The sequence below is a fragment of the Ceratotherium simum genome, chromosome 14 (assembly GCF_057802395.1).
Source record: "Ceratotherium simum simum isolate JZ-2026a chromosome 14, ASM5780239v1, whole genome shotgun sequence".
Classification (NCBI taxonomy): Eukaryota; Metazoa; Chordata; class Mammalia; order Perissodactyla; family Rhinocerotidae; genus Ceratotherium; species Ceratotherium simum.
Genome location: NC_141913.1, coordinates 50,506,227 through 50,516,041, shown reverse-complemented (window position 1 = coordinate 50,516,041; position 9,815 = coordinate 50,506,227).

Genomic DNA, 9,815 nt, shown 5'->3' with positions numbered 1-9,815 from the left:
ACCTGGTTATGGAGTTAACCTTGGATGACAATGAAATGAAAATGTTAGTTCTTTAAATGGTGTGAAATCTTTGAGTTGGCAATAATGCTCTATGTTTTAACATTCCTATCAGTTTACGTCTTCTAATGCCTTTCTCTGAGGCCCTAGACTCCCTGTTTATTGCCCAGTTATTTCCATATGCCCTCTGCTTTTTCCTAAGCACTTTCTCTACCACCCTGCTTTCACGAGGAGACCGGGCTTTCCTCTGAGGACCCACATCCCAGAAAGTCTTCACTGGGAACAACCACTCATATCTTGGGATCAGGAAGCAAGGTCCCCATTCCTAGAGGCTCTCCTGCTCTTGCTTCTTCCAAGCCTGTCTTCCTTCAATCATCTTCAATGTTCTCTTTGGAGATTTACCCCGTCTTTCTGTGGCACCCTTTGCCCAACCAGAGGTCCCCCTGGTACTTGGCACACAGTCTTCCCATCCACCCTACAGCTACGACCCCTCTGGACGTCACAGACCATGTCGGTGGCGTCTGACCCCCACTATCCCTCTCCTCTCGTAGCCCACACGCATGGTCATGCACTGGGTGTTGTCATCACCAGGAACTGCTCCTGCTGTAAATTACTGGACACCACAATTCCTCCCTCTGATTACAGATTCTCATCCTTATTCTCGCTAAACCTAATTTTCAATGTCATCATAATCTCCAATTATTGGACCTCTCCCCATTCTTCTATTTTATCAGTCTCTTCCTTCCAGGATAAAAACTATCCCAAAAGTATAAAATATGTTGATGATTAGAAACTATAAAAATGGTTCCTATGGTTTGAGTGAGGAGAGGAAATAATTAAGCCCTGAACCAGAGTACTAATGGGTTCCCCACCCCATCCCAAGTTTTGGCATAACTTCTGTGTGTCTGTTACTGACACTGGCTGGTAACATTTTTCTTCTCCAAGTTTATCATGTTGCAATGGATGCTACTGAGGTCCCAACCAGATTCCCTGTCCCAGCCAGTGCTCCTATCACCCAGTTGCTGTTTTGGCTGATAATTCACAGCTGCCCTTTTCTCAGTCAAACGACTCTCAGCTGAATGACAGCCACCGGCCTGGGAAGCTAGGCAGCACCCCACCCCCACCCAGGGCGCACCTCAGGTGTGACTCACTGGCATAAGAGTACGAAAGGACAGGCTGACCCCCTTGTCATCAAAATAAGACTAGCTTTCTAGTGCCATTTGTCCTCCAGAGCTCCCCCCATAGGATCAGACTGAAGCCAATCGCTAGCTGAGACCACAGATTAACATGTTTGCCTTGCTCTGTCCTGCTTCTCTCAAAGAAGCCCTCCCCTCTCCTCTACCCAACAAATTACCTGAATAAGAAACTCTGTCTTCCGCTCTGCTTCTAAGGTACCTGACCTACGACAACTGTGTGTTAATATCTAGCCCAAGCCCTCTCACTGTTTTTGCTTTCCAAAAATTCTTCGGCAATTCTTGTATGTATTATCCTTTAGGTAAATTTTTTAATCGGTTTATCAAGGCCTGTGAAAAATTCTCTGGGGATTATTTTGGGACTTTTTGAATTAATACATTAAAGTGGGGGGAGTTGTCATCTTTGCATATTGAGCACAGAACATGCTCATCTTACATATCCTTCAACAGAGTTTAAAGGCAGAAATGGAGAAAGAGAGAGATAGAAAACCAGTTTTATCTTTGTGATCAAAAATAAAACAAGTATGTCCACTGTCACTGCTTCCACTCACAATTGAACCAGAGATCCTAGCAGGTGCAACAAAGCAATTGATTAATTAGTTAGTTAACTAATTAAAAGGTTCAATATTCAAAATGAAAAAATAAAATTATCATTCACAAAGGAATTGACACATACACCATAAGAATTGAAAAAGGAGTTTAGCAAGATTGCTGAATGCAACATCAATATAAAAAAATCAAATTTTTTTTATATACTAGCAACACAGTTAGAAAATGAAAAAATTTTAAATATATGATTTAAAAGAGTATCAAAAAGCATCACATACCCATTGAAAATGAAAGATGTGCTAGCTTCTGCATAGAAAAGATCAAACATAATATAGAGAAATTAAGAACACCTACATAAATGGAGGAATATATTTTATTTATGGTTTGGAAGACTCAATATTGTAAAGATGTCAATTCTCTCAAAATTGATCACCGCAATTTCTATTGAAAACTCAATTGTTTTTCAAAAAATTGACCCACTGATTCAAAATTTATATGAAATAGCAGAGAGCCAAGAATAGCTAAAACACTCTTTTTTTTTTTAATTTTTTATTTATTGCAGTAACATTGGTTTATAACATTGTGTAAATTTCAGGTGTACATCATTATACTTCTATTTCTGCATAGATTACATCATGTTCACCACCAAAATACTAATTACAACCCATCACCACACACATGTGCCGAATTATCCCTTTCGTCCTCCCCCCTCCCCCCTTCCCCTCTGGTAACCACCAATCCAATCTCTGTCTCTATGTGTTTGTTTATTGTTGTTATTATCTACTACTTAATGAAGGAAATCATACAGTATTTGGCCTTCTCCCTCTGACTTATTTCGCTTTGCATAATACCCGAAATGTCCATCCATGTTGTCACAAATGGCTGGATTTCATCGTTTCTTATGGCTGAGTAGTATTCCATTGTGTATATATACCATGGATTAAAGAGTTGAATGTAAGACCTGAAACTATGAAACTTCTAGAAGAAAACATAGGCAGCACGCTCTTCGACATCGGTCTTAGCAACATATTTTCAAGCACCATGTCTGACTGGGCAAGAGAAACAATCGAGAAAATAAACAAATGGGACTACATCAAACTAAAAAGCTTCTGCACAGCAAAGCAAACCATCAACAAAACGAACAGACAACCTAACAATTGGTAGAAGATATTTGCAAACCATACATCTGATGAAACACTCTTGAAGGAGGAGGAGGTAAAACCTGTTCTATCAGATAGCAAGGCTTGTCATTAAGTAATTAAGTATAATTTTGGCAAAGGATAGGCCAGAACAAAGGGCCAGAAAAGTATCTTTACATGTGTGCACAGCATTTTTTAAGTATTGCTGCAGAGCAGTGGAGAAGGAGTAGTGGTTTCAATAAACTACGCTGAGTCAGCTGGATGTCCATATGGGGAAAAATAAATCTTGAACAGTACCTCATATCATATACAAAATATCAGTTCCAAGAATTGCAGAACTAAGTGAAACACAACAAAGTATTAACATTAATAGTAAGGATCAACAAATTGGACTACGCAAAAGTTAAAAGCTTTCATTAATCAAAAGACTTTGTATTTGTGAGGAAGATTAGCCCTGAGCTAACATCTGTGCCCATCTTCCTCTACTTTATATGGGACGCCGCCACAGCATGGCTTGACAAGCGGTGCATCAGTGCACGCCCAGGATACCAACCTGCGAACCCCAGCCACCTAAGCAGAGCACACGCACTTAACCACTACACCACCGGGCTGGTCCCCAAGAGACAGTATTAAAGTTGAACACATACTTACTCTATGACCCAGCAATTCCACCTCAGGTATACATCCAACAGAAATGTATTCTAATGGGCATCAAGAGACATGTACAAAAATAGAACATATAAACAAATTACGGTACACAACTTATTCACACAATGAAATATTACACAGCAATGACAATGAATGAACTAAATCTACAGACAACAAAATGGATGAATTTCACAACCAATGTTGAACAGAAGAAGCCACATGCAAAAGAATACATACCGTATGATTCTATTTATATAAAGTTCAAAAGCAGGCAAAACTGTAGTGCTACAAGTCAGCCAACTGGTTATATTTTAAAGAAGATGAAGAAAGTAACAATTGGAAAGGGACACGAGGGGGTTTTGGGGTTTATGATAATGTCTTATTTCTTTACCTGGGTGGTGGTTAGACTTTCTGATAATTCATTGAGTTATATGTTTATGTTTTTTAATATTTCCATATTTGTGTTTTTCATCACAAAAAAACGCATTTCTTTTTAGATTTATTCATAGATATTTTATAGTTTTGATATTCTTATGAATGGAGTCTGGTTTTTCCATTCATTTATTTATTCAACAAATATTGTTTGAGCATCTTCTCTGTTTCAGACCCTGGATTAGGTACTGAGGTATAGCAATGAATAAGACATAAAAGATCCCTCCTCTCATTAAATGCACATCTTACTGGAGAGATGTATACAATAAATAAACAAATAAGTAAGAACAAAATCTCAAATGGCATTAAGTGCTATGAATTAAATAAAACATTGAACTTGCAAATAGTTATTACTGGTGTGTAAGAAAGCATTTTTTTTTGGATATCTAGCTAACCATCTTGAAGAACTTTCTTATTTGGTAAATTGTCAGCTAATATAAAAATAGATTTTATAGAATGATAATCAGAAAGTCTCTGAATAATGGCTTGGTCTCTCTTTACCAATATTTATTCCTCTGGTGGAACTGTTCCTCAGTGTAATCTCAAATCTCTGCGTACATAACTCATCTCAACAACCACAGCAATAAGGCGCCATTTATTTTTAAAGCTGCAGTTAACTATGAGAGCACCAACAGAAGAAAGCACTCTTGAACCAAAAAACAGAGCAAGAGCAAGGAACCCAAATCACCTTCACAAAGTTACCTGTCATTTTTAATCCAAAAAATCCTACACATTTCAGTAGGAACTGAAAAAAGCGCCCAACAAATATGCAAAACTACTATAAGAAGAAAATAGTGGAAATCAAAGCTTTAGGCTAATGGAAATATTCCCCGAGAAATTAACCATGAGACAAAAAAAAAAAAACTACAAGGTAACCTTACCTTATGAATTAAATATTATTTGAAAAGCAACTGTGAACATGAAGAATGCTACAAATCATAATTTCAAACACTCAGGAAAGAAATGAACAACAAAAGAAAAATATGTCATGACTTCTGTCTGAACCCAGGAAAGAAATTATAGAAATAACAAAATTCTAGAAAAAGGATTAGTCTTTACCATCTCCAGGAGGGGTGGCAGGTGAACCAAGTCATTATAAACTAAAGAAAATCAGGTTGACATAAGACTTCTTGAGAGCAACACACAAATCGGTAGAACAATATTTGAAGAAACTCAAAGAAAATCCAAACCAAGGATTTTATATCCCAACAAGTTCTCTTTCATGAATTAAAATCATAGAGAAACAATCAAGAATTTCCAGAATATTGTACTTGTTGGCCCTTCTTGAGATATCTACCAGAGGATGAGCTTCATCCAAAAACAACAAAAAATGATTGGGGAAACTTGAGCAAGAGGCTGGTAATGAGCGTGAATATATTTCATCGTAGCTCTAAGACTAAAACAAGTGTGGGGATAAAGGTGGAAAAGTAACATGCAAATGCTATACGTTTTATATGTTCTGCCAAAGTAGAAATAACATGACTAAAAAAGTGGGAAGAGATGCTAGAAAGAAATGAGAAGGCAGAATAAGTCTGTCACCGACTAGGTGCCTCCAGAAACTCAAAGGTGGGTTTGGAAGCAATTAACTGTTTTTCCAAGTTGTTTCTTTTCCTTTTCTATGTTAAGGAGATGTAACCACCAACCATCCTGAAACTGACCAAGCCTCACCACAAGAGCTATGCCCATGACCTTTTGCCTTATTTTTAATGCAAAGATCTCTCCGTGAGGAGCTTAGGCCTCATTATGTGGAAGCATGTTCTCCAACTGAGCCTGTGCAAGCAAATAACCGCCTCTCCCTTTTGAATATTCATTCCCCAACCGAAATAAAAGTTCCTGCTTCCCTTCGTTCAGGGATACCATGACTTTGGAAATGATTCCTCTTGGCCTCTATTTGCTGCAAATACACTTTAATTTGTGAGACAACTTCCACTGATGTACAGTCTTACTTAACTCACCAGGATGTGAGCACACTTGGTTTGGTAACAAGTCCACTGATGATTGCCTATGTAATAGATGAGAGTCAAAAGATATCATTTTAAAATGGCAAAAACGTAAGTAAGGAAAAAAGTAGTGTAACGTCACTATATAGTGATATAGGACAAAAGCAATATCTAAACAAAAATACAAATTTTCCTAAATATCATAAGGAAAAGTTAAACAGAGAAAAAACAGTGAAACAGCATGACAAAATGATTCTAAAGTTCACATGGAAAAATAAACAAAGATGAATAAATCAAAAAACACTGAAAAGGAAAAGCAATAAAGACTATAATTAAAACATTGTGAAACTCGTGCATGAATAGACAGACCAATGGAATGGAATCAAAAGTCCATACATAGCCCAAGGCACATATGGAAATTTAGTACATGATAAATGTGGTATCGAATTCCTGAGGGACAGACAAATGTTTGAATAAGTGATATTGGAACAACTGGACAGCCTCTTGGAAAAAGATAAAAATTGGATCCATACTTCACCTCATATGCCAGAATAAATTCCCTTTGGATCAGAGACCTAAATTTTTAAAATTGAAATCACACAGGTAAATGGAAGAAAACATGGGTAAATTCTTTTCTAACCTGGACGTGGAGAAAGCCTGACTTAAAATCTAGGAGCAATAAAAAAAAAAGATTGATCAATTCAGCTTATAAAAAATTTTTTTTTACTTTTACTTGAGTTTTTTGTTTGCCAAGGAAAATATAAATACAATAAGCAACATCGAAGAGAAATGACAAACTGAGAAATGTTTTTGCTAATTCTAACACGAAGTCTTAATCTTCTTAACAAATATAAGAGCTCTTAAACATCAAGAAAAAAAAATCTGTGTAAATATGGTCAAAAAAAATAAACAAGGTATTATTATACAGGAAAAGATAAACAAAATGACAACATATGATAACATGCTCAAATTCACTCAAAACAAGAGAAATTCAAATTAAATCTATGCTAATATACCGTTTCTTACCTACTAGTCTGGCAAAAATCTGAAGGTTTTGTAACATTCTGTGGGCGTGCTTGTAAGGAAACACACCTACATATATTGCTTATGGCAGTGCTATGGTACACCCCTTATAATATGAATTTAGCAATAGCTAACAAAATTACACGTGCAATTGCACTTTGTTCCAGCAATTCTACTCCTAGGAATTTACTTTAAAGATAAACCTCCACAAATACAAAATAACATACATCCCTTTTTTTGTTCCTAGATTGTTTGTTAATGTCTTTATTCTTTTTTTAATCATACCTCCAATTCTTTTTTTTTAAGCTTCTATCTTCCAAGCTTTTTAAATTTCTGCCTTTATCTTTATTATTTTCACTTTTATTCGGGTTTGTCAAGTATATTGTTCTCTTTTCAAACTTCCGAGGGAAAAAAGCTGAAAGTGTTTTAATTTTTCTTGTTTTCCAGTAAATGCATTAAAAGTTTTATATTTTCCTCTGAGTAGTTTTTTTTCCTATTTGAATTATTGGTATCTAGAAAAGATGTATCCGAGTTATTCACTATTTTTGTAGATTTTTCAATTTCTTCTTGTATTTATACCTCCTTGTATTTAGAAATTATGCTGACGTTAATTTTTATTTTTGATAGATGACATCTTTTGTCAAAGTGAAATATTTATCGTTGTCCCTATTACTGATTTGTACTTTGAGTAGATTTTTTTGGTCTGATTTTATTGTTGTTATTCTCACTTCCCTCCTGCTAATATTTCTCTGGTATCTCTTTTTCTCTATCATTATTTTAATCTTCCTATTGTCATTATTGCCTCCTACAAATAGTCTATGAATAAGTTTTTGTCTTTTTATTTCATCCTGTCTTTTAACTGTCCGGTTTAACTCACCCGCGTTTCTTGGAACCAGTCATATTTGGACTTATTTGCCATCTGAAGTTTTATATATGCTGTGCTTTCCACTTCCTTCTTCTTTTTCTTGTTTTTTCCATTGATCGAGCATTTTTCATTCTTTTTTTCCCCTAATATTTTGGCAATTATGCCTCCTATCTCACTTCTTCAACTGGTTATCCTTAGGTTTCACACAAATATTGAACATAATTTTTTATTGTTGTCTAGAGTTAATGTACTCTCCCCACCACCCCCTGAAGTATAAGAAGAGCTTTCTTTCTCTAATTCCTGCTTCACTCCTCAACCCCACCATCTCCCACCTCTCATGCTGAGATCCTCTGAGTCTTAATTTTTAAATTATTAATTCTCATTTAGGCTTAACTTGTGTTTTACTCTTCTTTTTCTTTTTTTTATTTTTCTTTTTTCTTTTTGTTTGCTACACATATCCCACATTTTCTTCTCTGATTCACCTTTTAAATTTTTTTGGAGTAGAACTTCTAGATATTCTTTCAGGTTAAAGTTTGCAGGTAGTAAACTTAAGAGTCTTTGCTCATGCATTCCGCCATCACACTGCAATAACAGTTTATATGGGTACACATTTTAGTTTCATAGTTTTTTTCTCTCAGAACTTCAAAATATTGCTCTGTGTCTTCTTGTAAGGCCAAAGAGAAACTTAAACTCAATCCAGTTCTCGTTCCATGTTATGGATTCTATTTCTTTTAACTCACAAACTTTTTAGAACGATTTCTTTTTTTCCTTGATTTTCTATGATTTTGCCACAGGGTGGAAGTGTAGGTTCTCAGTGGGCCCTTTTAATTGGCATGACTTTTCTTTCAATTCTGTACATTTTTCTTTTCTTATATCTTTGAGAACTTCCTCCCCTTGGTACTCTCTGTTCCTGAAATATGCAGTGATTAATGTTGGAACTTCTTAAACCACCTTGCATGGCTCTTAACATTTTTAAGTCATTAACAGTTTCTCTCTCTTTATCTTTTTATTCTGTTTTGTATTCCACATTCAGTCTCCCAGCTGACTTTTAGCTGTGTTCATTCTGCTGCTCAGTCAACTTACTGAGCTTTTGTAATAATTAAGTTTATTTCTAGGAACTCTAAATGAATATTTTAATAATTTCCTGCTTATATTTTACTTTTTTTTTTTTTCAGTGAGGAAGATTGGCCCTGAGCTAACACCTGTTGCCAATCTCCCTCTTTTTTGCTGAGGAAGATTGTCCGTGAGCTAACATCTGTGCCCATCATCCTCTATTTTGATTAGCAGTGTATGTCCATGTCCGGGATCCGAGCCTGCGAACCTGGGGGCAGCCAAGGCAGAGCACACTGAACTTAACCACTACACCACAAGGCTGTCCCCTAGTTTACCTTATCTAATGTCTCTTGTTTGACCTATTGACTCTGTTGAGGTTGATTTCTTTCTTTCATGTGGTTATTTCCCTCCAGCATTTGGTAATCTAGATTATATGCTTGTCTCTGTATTTGAGATTCCTGATTAACCTGTCTGTGAATGCTGTTTTGGTCCTTGGTCCTCAAAGTTCACACGTGCAAAATGAAGAAATGCAAATAAATAAGGAATTGTTTTATTTCTACTTGGAAGGATGGATAGAGTAGTGGTTAGATACCACTGTATCACACCCAGCCAGATGGCCTGGTTCAAATCCTAGCTCAATCATTTGCTGCCTAGGTAACCTTAAGCAAATTACTTAATTTATCTGTGCCTCAGTTTCCTCTTCTGCTAAATGTGGATAATAATAACATACCTCTCAGGATGATTGAGAGGAGTAAATGGGCTAACACATGTAAGTGTCTTCGATCAACACTGGTACACAAGCACTCAATAAATATGAGGTATTATTATGGCTCTAATTCAGAGATTTCATGGCTGCAGTCTTATTCTGGATATTGAAACTCACCCGTTCCTTAGACCCAATATTGAAAAAAAAACTCAAGGCTAAAAAGAAAAGTCACAGCTCCCAACAATTTGGGGCATAATTAGGATCAAATGA